The following is an 11,034-nucleotide window of genomic DNA, read 5'->3' on the forward strand; positions in this document are numbered from 1 at the left end:
GATGCATAGCGCCCCGTGAGGCCAGTTGGGGGAGAGCTGTCGGGAAAAAGCCTAAGTTGACCGCTGAAGCTTTTAAATTTGCGGCATCATCTGTGCCGGAGGGTTAGAAGCGGAGGCTGGTGGAGAAGATGTTGACGATGACAGATGTTTTTTTCCCTTGACGAGCTTGATGTGGGTTGTTCCAGGAGCACTTGCCACACCATACGGGTGACTGAGTTTAGAGAAAGATCACGGCGACTGGCCCCTGCAGATGTGGAAGACATGCAGCAGCATTTGTGTAAGTTGAAGGAGGCTGGGATCATCACGGAGTCCCGAAGCCCTTATGCGTCTCCTATTGTAATGGCCTGGAAAAAGAATGGGAAGTTTAATATGGTGTGTGGACTATAGAACACTGAATGGGCGCACGGTCCCTGATCAGTACACGGTCCCCCGGGTCGAAGACGCGCTGGACGGTCTGAATGGGGCGAAGTGGTTTAGCGTGTTGGATTTGAGGAGTGGGTATTACCAGAATGAGACCAATAAGGAGAAGACGGCCTTCATATGCCCTTTGGGATTTTACCAGTTCGAAAGAATGCCCCAGGGCATATTGGGGGCCCCTGCCACCATAGAACCATAGAAACTACAGCACAGAAACAGGCCCTTTGGCCCTTCTTAGCTGTGCCGAACCATTTTCTGCCTAGTCCCACTGACCTGCACACGGGCCATATCCCTCCATACACCTCCCATCCATGTATCTGTCCAATTTATTCTTAAATGTTAAAAAAGAACCCGCATTTACCACCTCTTCTTGCAGCTCATTCCATACTCCCACCTCTCTCTGTGTGAAGAAGCCCCCGGGTAATGTTCCCTTTAAACTTTTCCCCCCTCACCCTTAATCCATGTCCTCTGGTTTTTTTCTCCCCTTGCCTCAGTGGAAAAAGCCTGCTTGCATTCACTCTATTTATACCCATCATAATTTTATATACCTCTATCAAATCTCCCCTCATTCTTCTACGCTCCAGGGAACAAAGTCCTAACCTATTCAACCTTTCTCTGTAACTGAGTTTCTCAAGTCCCGGCAACATCCTTGTAAACCTTCTCTGCACTCTTTCAACCTTATTTATATCCTTCCTCTAATTTGGTGACCAAAACTGAACACAATACTCCAGATTCAGCCTCACCAATGCCTTAAACAACCTCATCATAACATTCCAGCTCTTATACTCAAAACTTCAATTAATAAAGGCCAATGTACCAAAAGCTCTCTTTACGACCCTATCTACCTGTGATGACACTTTTAGGGAATTTTGTATCTGTATCCCCAGATCCCTCTGTTCCACTGCACTCCTCAGTGACTTACCATTAACCCTGTATGTTCTACCTTGGTTTGTCCTTCCAACATGCAATACCTCACACTTGTCAGTATTAAACTCCATCTGCCATTTTTCAGCCCATTTTTCCAGATGGTCCAAGTCCCTCTGCAGGCTCTGAAAACCTTCCTCACTGTCTACTACACCTCCAATCTTTGTATCATCAGCAAACTTGCTGATCCAATTTGCCACATTATCATCCAGATCATTGATATAGATGACAAATAACAATGGACCCAGCACTGATCCCTGTGGCACACCACTAGTCACAGGCCTCCACTCAGAGAAGCAATTCTCTACCACCACTCTCTGGCTTCTTCCATTGAGCCAATGTCTAATCCAATTTACCACCTCTCCATGTATACCTAGCGACTGAATTTTCCTAACTAACCTCCCATGCGGGACCTTGTCAAAGGCCTTACTGAAGTCCATGTGGACAATATCCACTGCCTTCCCTTCATCCACTTTCCTGGTAACCTCCTCGAAAAACTCCAACAGATTGGTCAAACATGACCTACCACGCACAAAGCCATGTTGACTCTCCCTAATAAGCCCCTGTCTATCCAAATGGTTGTAGATTCTGTCTCTTAGTACTCCCTCCAATAAGTTAAACTCACCGGCCTATAATTTCCCGGATTACTTTTCGATCCTGTTTTAAACAACGGAACAACATGAGCCACTCTCCAATCCTCCTGCACCACCCGTAGACAGCGACATTTTAAATATTTCTGCCAGGGCCCCCGCAATTTCAACACTAGTCTCCTTCAAGGTCCGAGGGAACACTCTGTCAGGTCCCGGGGATTTATCCACTTTAATTTTCCTCAAGACAGCAAGCACCTCCTCCTTTTCAATCTGTACAGTTTCCATGGTCTCACTACTTGATTCCCTCAATTCCATAGATTTCATGCCAGCTTCCTTAGTAAATACAGATGCAAAAAACCTATTTAAGATCTCCCCCATTTCCTTTGGTTCCGCACAAAGCCGACCACTCTGATCTTCAAGACGACCAATTTTATCCCTTACAATCCTTTTGCTCTTAATATACTTGTAAAAGCTCTTTGGATTATCCTTCACTTTGACTGCCAAGGCAACCTCATGTCTTCTTTTAGCCCTCCTGATTTCTTTCTTAAGTATTTTCTTGCACTTCTTATACTCCTCAAACACCTGATTTACCCCGTTTTCTATACATTTCATACAACTCCCTCTTCTTCATTATCAGAGTTGCAATATCCCTTGAGAACCAAGGTTCCTTATTCCTATTCAATTTGCCTTTAATCCTGACAGGAACATACAAACTCTGCACTCTCAAAATTTCCCCTTTGAAGACTTCCCACCTACCAATCACATCTTTGCCAGAGAACAACCTGTCCCAATCCACACTTTTTAGATCCTTTCTCATTTCTTCAAATTTGGCCTTCTTCTGGTTCAGAACCTCAACCCTAGGACCAGATCTATCCTTGTCCATGATCAAATTGAAACTAATGGTGTTATGATCACTGGAACCAAAGTGCTCCCCTACACAGACTTCCTGTCACTTGCCCTAATTCGTTACCTAACAGGAGATCCAATTTTGCATCCTCTCTAGTTGGTCCCTCTATATATTGATTTAGAAAACTTTCCTGAACACATTTTACAAACTCTAAACTATCTGGACCCCTAACAGTATGGGAGTCCCAATCAATGTATGGAAAATTAAAATCCCCTACCACCACAACTTTATGTTTCCTGCAGTTGCCTGCTATCTCTCTGCAGATTTGCTCTTCCAAGTCTCGTTGACTATTGGGTGGTCTGTAATACAATCCCACTAATGTGGCCATACCTTTCCTGTTTCTCAGCTCCACCCATAAGGACTCAGTAGACAAGCCCTCTAATCTGTCCTGCCTGAGCACTGCTGTAATATTTTCCCCAGCAAGCAATGCTACTCCCCCACCTTTCATTCCTCTGCTTCGATCACATCTGAAACATCGGAACCCTGGAATATTAAGCTGCCAGTCCTGCCCCTCCTGTAGCCAAGTTTCACTAATTGCTACAACATCATAATTCCACATGTCAATCTATGCCCTCAACTCATCCGCCTTCCCCGCAATACTCCTAGCATTGAAATATATACACCTCAGAAGATTTTTACCACCACTCACAACCTTTCTATCAGCGGATTTGCTTAAACTTTCAGCATCATTTATTTTCACCCCAGCCACACTGTCAGCTCTGGCACTCTGGTTCCCATCCAGAGGGTCACGGAGAAGACAGTGGGGGATATGAACCTGCTCGAAGTGCTAGTATATTTGGATGACATCATAGTATTTGGATCCACCTTGAAAGAACACGAAGTGAAACTATTGAAGGTGCTCAACCGGCTGAAGCAGGAAGGCTTAAAACTTTCCCTGGACAAGTGCCAGTTCTGCCAGACGTCTGTTGGCTATGTTGGACACATCGTCTCACGGTTTGAAGTAGCTACAGACCCAGCTAAGATCGAGGCGGTGACCACCTGGCCGAGGCCCCAGACCGTGAGCATACCCCGTGACGGGAATAACGAACCAGCAGAGATGGAAAACACTTTGGAGTCCAGTATTCCTATTAACTAATAATATTTATTAGTAACTAAGCAATACAGTAATATAAATGTAGATAAATCAAACAGGTTAGCAATGATTATATATATGTAAGTAAGTATAGCAGTAGTGTGGAAATATATATGAAAAACCAAGCTTCTTCAAGTCTAGGGGTAAAAAGATACAGTCTTATGATGATGAGTATCGTTCAGTTCAGTTCATGGTATTGAGTTGAGTAGTGATGGAGAGAGAGGGAGAGATTTGAGTCTTTAGGTGAGCTGATGCCGTCGATCTTCTCGTTGTCTTCCGAAATCCTTTAAAAGTCACCGACTGTGACCACAACAAAGGGGACCGGTTTTCTGTGGTGGAGCTACCACCCAGGCAAGGGTGGACAACTCCCCACTGATCAATTCCTTTTCTTTTCACTACAAGAGCCAACTGATCGATCTGCCCAACCGATCCACCAAAAACCCACTTTTTCTGCAGGTACAACAAAGCTCATTCAGTGTCCAAAACATGTGTCTGAGGTCCATCATCTGACCTCCTATTTTATCTTCCCGTGCTGAGCACCAACTGCCATTCAAATAACTCCTCCTTCCCTTCTCTAAGAAATGCCAGCAGGCAATGTCCTTGAAGAAAATATAAACAACATGTGAGCAATCTTTGTTTCTCTGTCTCTTTTCAAAACAACATGTCGGTGTTAAATTACTCTCTCTCTCTCTTTTCCAAAGCACAGTTCATAGGGGTAATCAAGCACAGTTCATAGGGGTAATTGAACACAGTCTATAGGGGTAATTCAGAACCCTGTCACACTGCATCCGGGGTGAAAGCAATGTGCCAGTTTGCTATCACTGTGCGGGCTGAGGAGAAGGAGAGGCCAGATTGAGCAATGAAAACCCTGACACCGATGACCCCCTGCCCCTAGTGTACTGTGACATGACTGCTCTGAAGACCACACAGCTGCCAGGGTTAAGCCCTGGGGAAGTGGCTGCTGCTCAGCAAAATGACCTGGGCATTGGCCCTGTCTGGCATGCCGTGGAAGAGGGGGATGTAACATGGGCAGGGAAGGCTAAGCACAGTTCAGTGTCTGTTACTGAGGGAATGGCTTCGGTTGAGGTTGAAGAACGAAATGTTATACTGGGTAACATCACCCCCGGACCGACCTCAGTGTTGGCAGCTAGTCCTGCCGAAGAAGTATCGGAAGGTTGTGTTGAAGTCCCTCCATGATGACTCTGGACATTTGGGGGTGGAAAAGACCTATGGATTGCTCAAGGATCGGTTTTACTGGCCCCGAATGAGGGTGGAGGTTGAAGAGTGCTGCAAGTCCTGCATTCGTTGCATACGGCGGAAGACGCTGCCGGGGTAGGCTGCCCCTTTGTCTCACTTGCAGAGTGCGGGGCCTTTGGACCTGGTGTGTATGGATTTCCTGGCCATAGAACTCGATGCCAGCAACACGGCGAGTGTCTTGGTCATCATGGACCACTACACCAGGTATGCTCAAGCTTTTCCTACCAAGGATCAGAGGGCGACTACAGTGGCGAAAGTGCTATGGGAGAAGTATTTTGTGCACTATGACCTTCCTCAGCAGATACATAGTAACTAGGGATGAGACTTTGAGAGCAAACTCATCTATGAGTTACTGGGCATGCTGGGGGTTGAGAAATAGAGGACCATGCCCTATCATCCGCAGGGTGATCCCCAGCCGGAAAGATTTAATTGGACGCTGCTAGACATGCTCGGGACTCTAGAGATCAGCAAAAAGAATCGTTGGAGTCGACATATTGGGCATCTACTTCACTGTTACAACTGTACACGCAACGAAGCTATTGGTTACTCGCCCTATTATCTTATCTTTGAACGTGAGGCAAGGTTGTCCCTTGACCTTCGTTTCAGGACTGATATGGGTGAGGTGCCGCCGAAGCCTTACTTGATATGAAGAAAGAGCTGAAAAGGGCTTACGAGTTGGCCGGGGAGGTGGCAGCAGAATCGGGGAAATAAGAGGATGTATGACCAGAAAGTAAAGTTCTCTCAACTCCTACCGGGAGACTGAGTCCTCATCAGGAATCTGGGATTACCTGGAAAACACAAATTGGCTTATCGCACGCCCTATGTGGTGGAGAGTCAGGTGCCAAACCAACCGGTTTTCTGGGTGCAGCCCGAGTATGGAAAGGGGCCTGTTAAGATTCTCCATAAGAATCACCTGTTTCCCCGGGGCAAGATGTACAGGTAGAGCGGGAGCCTGACGAGGCGGCTGCACCCAGTACCAGGACTCTGCGTCCCCGCAGGGTGGAGGACGTGCCTACCCTGGGAGAGACGGACCCAGGCCCAGCCCCTGTAAGGGATACTGACTCAGAGGATGATGACTGGGATAGTTGGTACCTTCTGCCGTTCGCTGATGCTCCCGTGATGGAGGAAGAGCCTCCTGGCCTTTCCCCCACTAGGTTAGATGGGGTAAGAGGGGCTAATGAGGGGCAGTCCGTGGTACTGCAGGGCGCTGAAGGAGAGGATGTAGGCCCTGAACCAGAGATAGAGGGTTCTGAGGTGCAGAGGGGCATGGGTGATTGCTCGGAGGAGGGATCAGCTTGTAGTTTCAAAGGGTCCCCTGTAGTGTTCGAGGCGGAAGAGTTAGAAGAGGGGTTACGTAGGTCTCAAAGAAGTTGGAATCCCCCTAAGAGGTTGGCCTATGCAGCACCGGGGAACAGGGTGTGATCTCTACTGTTTTGGGGAGTTATGTCACTGCTTTCCGTACGTGGATTGGGCTGTATGTTCTGCAGGAAGGGATGGCAAATTATTTGAACGTCATGAGGGCGTGACTTAATTCGGTGGGGGGAGAATGTAGGGTTCTCAGTAATATTAGATGAACTGTTACCTGTTAATTGCTTATTACAAAATGGCTTCTCTGAAGTGTTAAAATAAAATGGCTTCTCGTACTGTTAACTGCTGAGTAAGGGGGTCTCTGTGGCAGCATGTTTGGGTTATAATTAGAGATAATAGAAATTGTATTCATTTGCTAGCCAATGAAAGTCATGTTATGCGATCTTATATGTGTGTGCTGAGCTGAGGATTGAGGGCTTTTCGGGAGGTGAGCGGAGAGGACGGATGCTCGGGAACAGACCGCGGTTCCAGGGTGGCAGATACCGGACCTCGGCGGTTCAGATGGAGGCCGAAGTCTCGGAAGGATGTTGTGGATGGAATCGGAGGCATGAGCTCCAACATATTAAAATGGTATGTGCACAAGACTGATAAATTTACTTATTTGGTGCTTTTTCTTTTAGTTGTTTCCACTAACCCATCACTACGAATTGCTATAAAGTATATTTCCTTACTCGCACTTTGTCTATTGTTTGATATTGGTGTCGCTGCTGATATCTGGGGGTCTCACACTGTATCCGCACCAAACGTTTGCACTGTTCGGCAGGGGTCGACAGCTATTCGCCCGAGACAACGGGAGTCAGGTGGGGTTAAAGAGGTTACCTGTGCAATTAGAAAGAAGGGTACAATAAATAACTTGAAAAAAATCTAACTGTAGCTTCTTGCTTTCTCTCACTCAAGGCTCTCCTCACTGAAGCCTCAAAGAGGTAAAGCCTCAAATCCCCACTCCAACAACAGTTGCTCTGCATTGCTCCTGTCTTCTTTTAATTTGCCTTTGCCAATAAATCCTGATCTGTGATCTGTGATTTGCCATTCCTGTTTCTTTTTTATATCTCGGAATCTCCTGTCTGCTTCTCCAACCATTGAATTCCCATTACCACGCATCTATTTATTTTTGCACTGTTTATTTATCTGTGTTATTTATAGTATATTTGTTGTCTTTGAACAATTAGAACAGTAGAGTTCTCAACATATATTCTCAACAGACAGGAAGCAAAGAGTGGGAATAAACGGGACCTTTTCAGAATGGCAGGCGGTGACTAGTGGGGTACCGCAAGGCTCGGTGCTGGGACCCCAGTTGTTTACAATATATATTAATGACTTGGATGAGGGAATTAAATGCAGCATCTCCAAGTTTGCGGATGACACGAAGCTGGGCAGCAGTGTTAGCAGTGAGGAGGATGCTAAGAGGATGCAGGGTGACTTGGATAGGTTGGGTGAGTGGGCAAACTCATGGCAGATGCAATTTAATGTGGATAAATGTGAAGTTATCCACTTTGGTGGCAAAAATAGGAAAACAGATTATTATCTGAATGGTGGCCGATTAGGAAAAGGGGAGGTGCAACGAGACCTGGGTGTCATTATACACCAGTCATTGAAAGTGGGCATGCAGGTACAGCAGGCGGTGAAAAAGGCGAATGGTATGCTGGCATTTATAGCGAGAGGATTCGAGTACAGGAGCAGGGAGGTACTACTGCAGTTGTACAAGGCCTTGGTGAGACCACACCTGGAGTATTGTGTGCAGTTTTGGTCCCCTAATCTGAGGAAAGATATCTTTGCCATAGAGGGAGTACAAAGAAGGTTCACCAGATTGATTCCTGGAATGGCAGGACTTTCATATGAAGAAAGACTGGATGAACTGGGCTTGTACTCGTTGGAATTTAGAAGATTGAGGGGGGATCTGATTGAAACATATAAGATCCTAAAGGGATTGGACAGGCTAGATGCAGGAAGATTGTTCCCAATGTTGGGGAAGTCCAGAACGAGGGGTCACAGTTTGAGGATAGAGGGGAGGCCTTTTAGGACCGAGATTAGGAAAAACTTCTTCACACAGAGAGTGGTGAATCTGTGGAATTCTCTGCCACAGCAAACAGTTGAGGCCAGTTCATTGGCTATGTTTAAGAGGGAGTTAGATATGGCCCTTGTGGCTACAGGGGTCAGGGGGTATGGAGGGAAGGCTGGGGCGGGGTTCTGAGTTGGATGATCAGCCATGATCATAATAAATGGCGGTGCAGGCTCGAAGGGCCGAATGGCCTACTCTTGCACCTATTTTCTATGTTTCTATATATGTCAGTGGTAAAAAAGCTTATTCTGATTTTGATTCTGATCTAGAAATGGAGGGTAGGGTGGTGTGACTTGCTTCTTCAAAGAGTAGAGGAGGAGGTATTTAAGTAGTTTAAAAGATGGCTATATTATTCATCGGCAAAGAGATGAAATATTACCATGGGAGATCAGAATGCATACCTGAGTTCTCAATTACATCAGTAATGAACGTATTAAACAGGTTTGAGAGACTGAGCGATGATTCTCTAATTCTGTTGGCTCATGTTCATGCTCATGTAAATAACAGCCTCTACTGCATTCCATAGTCAAAGTACATTTGTAGTCAAATGTATGCTCTGAGGCTCTAAGCAACTTTTATGCACAATTCAAGGCATGCAACACCACAACAGTCATAAAATCTACGCCACCCGTTAGATCCTTGGAACATGCCTTGCTGAAGTCCATGTGGACCATAAGACCATAAGGCCCAAAGACATAGGAGTAAAATTAGGCCATTCATTCCACCGAGTCTGCTCCGTCATTGCATCGCGGCTGATTCCAGATCGCACTCAACCCCATACACCCGCCTCCTCTCCATATCCTTTGATGCCCTGACCGATCAGGAAACTATCAATTTCTGCCTTAAGTATACCCAAGGACTTGGCCTCCACCACAGTCTGTGGCAGGGCGTCCCACAAGATCACTACTTTCTGAATAAAAGCAAGTAATCCTTACCTCTGTTCTAAAAGGTTGCCCCTCAATTTTGAGCCTGTGCTCTCTAATTCTGGACATCTCACCATAGGAAACATCCTCAACACATCCATCATAATTACTCCTTTCAACATTTGGTAGGTTTCAATGAGAACCTCCCCCCTCCCCCCGCCCACCCAACACACACACACACACATATTCTTCTAAATTCCAATGAGTACAGGCCAAAAGCTGCCAAATGCTCATGTTAACCCCTTCATTCCTAGAATCATCCTTGTGAAACTCCTCTGGACATTCTCCAATGACAACACATTCTTTCAGAGATATGGGGCCCACAACTATCGACAACACTGCAATTGCAGCCTGACTAGTGTCTTATAAAATCTCAGAATTATCTCCTTGCTTTTATACAATGTGACCTGTACAAAAAGGACAGGTTGCACTTGAATCCTAGGGGGGGGGGACCAATATCCTGGCGGGGAGATTTTCAAAGGTTTCTGGGGAGACTTTAAACTAGAATGGTTGGGGGGTGGGAATCAAATTGAAGAGACTAGGAGAGAGGAGGTTAGTTCACAAATAGAGGAAGCTAGTAGACAGTGTGTGAGGGAGGATAGGCAGGTGACAGAGAAGGGGAGCACTCAGGCCGAAGATGTAGGGGAGAAGGAAGTAAGTTGTTTGCACTATTAGCAATAAACAGTGAGTAAGAGCTGGAGGGTTTCTTAAATGCATCTATTTTAATGCTAGGAGCATTGTAAGAAAGGTGGATGGGCTTAGAGCATGGACTGATACCTGAAAATATAATGTTGTAGCTATTAGTGAAACATGGTTGCCGGAGGGGTGTGATTGATAACTAAATATTCCTGGATTTCGTTGCTTCAGGTGTGATAGAATCGGAGGGGTAAGAGGGGGAGGTGTTGCATTACTTGTCAGAGAAAATATTACAGCAGTGCTTTGGCAGGATAGATTAGAAGGCTCGTCTAAAGAGGCTATTTGGGTGGAATTGAGGAATGAGAAAGTTGTAGTAACATTTACAGGGGTGTATTATACACCACCTAATGGGGAGCAAGAATTGGAGGAGCAAATCTGTAAGGAGATAGCAGATATTTGTAGTAAGCACAAGGTTGTGATTGTGGGAGATTTTAATTTTCCACACATAGACTGGGAAGCCCATTCTGTAAAAGGGCTGGATGGTTTGGAGTTTGTAAAAATGTGTGCAGGATAGTTTTTTGCAGCAATACATAGAGGTACCAGCTAGAGAAGGAGCAGTGTTGGATCTCCTGTTAGGGAATGAGATAGGGCAGGTGATGGAGGTTTGTGTTGGGGAGCACTTCGGGTCCAGTGATCACAATGCTATTAGTTTCAATATAATTATGGAGAAGGATAGGACTGGACCCAGGGTTGAGATTTTTGATTGGAGAATGGCTAACTTTGAGGAGATGCAAAACAATTTAGAAGGAGTGGATCGGGACAATTTGTTTTATGGGAAGGATGTAATAGAGAAATGGAGG

General features: G+C 45.8%; 2 protein-coding genes across 5 annotated transcripts in view; one reads left to right on the forward strand and one right to left on the reverse strand.

Moving 5' to 3' along the window:
• The window catches only part of LOC134342609 (zinc finger protein 229-like), a 112,206-nt gene that overhangs the window by 47,869 nt on the left and 53,303 nt on the right, over positions 1-11,034 (forward strand). The window lies entirely within an intron of this gene.
• LOC134342610 (zinc finger protein 239-like) overlaps positions 3,978-11,034 on the reverse strand; it is a 48,595-nt gene continuing 41,538 nt past the window's right edge. For 3 of the 4 annotated variants that reach the window (XR_010017051.1, XR_010017049.1, XR_010017050.1), the window contains 2 exons: positions 7,228-7,375; positions 3,978-4,530 (listed from right to left, as the gene is read on the reverse strand). The gene's annotated coding sequence lies outside the window, so the exon portion shown is untranslated. Of the gene's footprint in view, positions 4,531-5,868; positions 5,977-7,227; positions 7,376-11,034 lie in introns of those variants that run through there. The other variant, XR_010017052.1, reaches the window with a different exon arrangement.

Source organism: Mobula hypostoma, chromosome 2, assembly GCF_963921235.1.
Source record: "Mobula hypostoma chromosome 2, sMobHyp1.1, whole genome shotgun sequence".
In the NCBI taxonomy this organism is placed as follows: Eukaryota; Metazoa; Chordata; class Chondrichthyes; order Myliobatiformes; family Myliobatidae; genus Mobula; species Mobula hypostoma.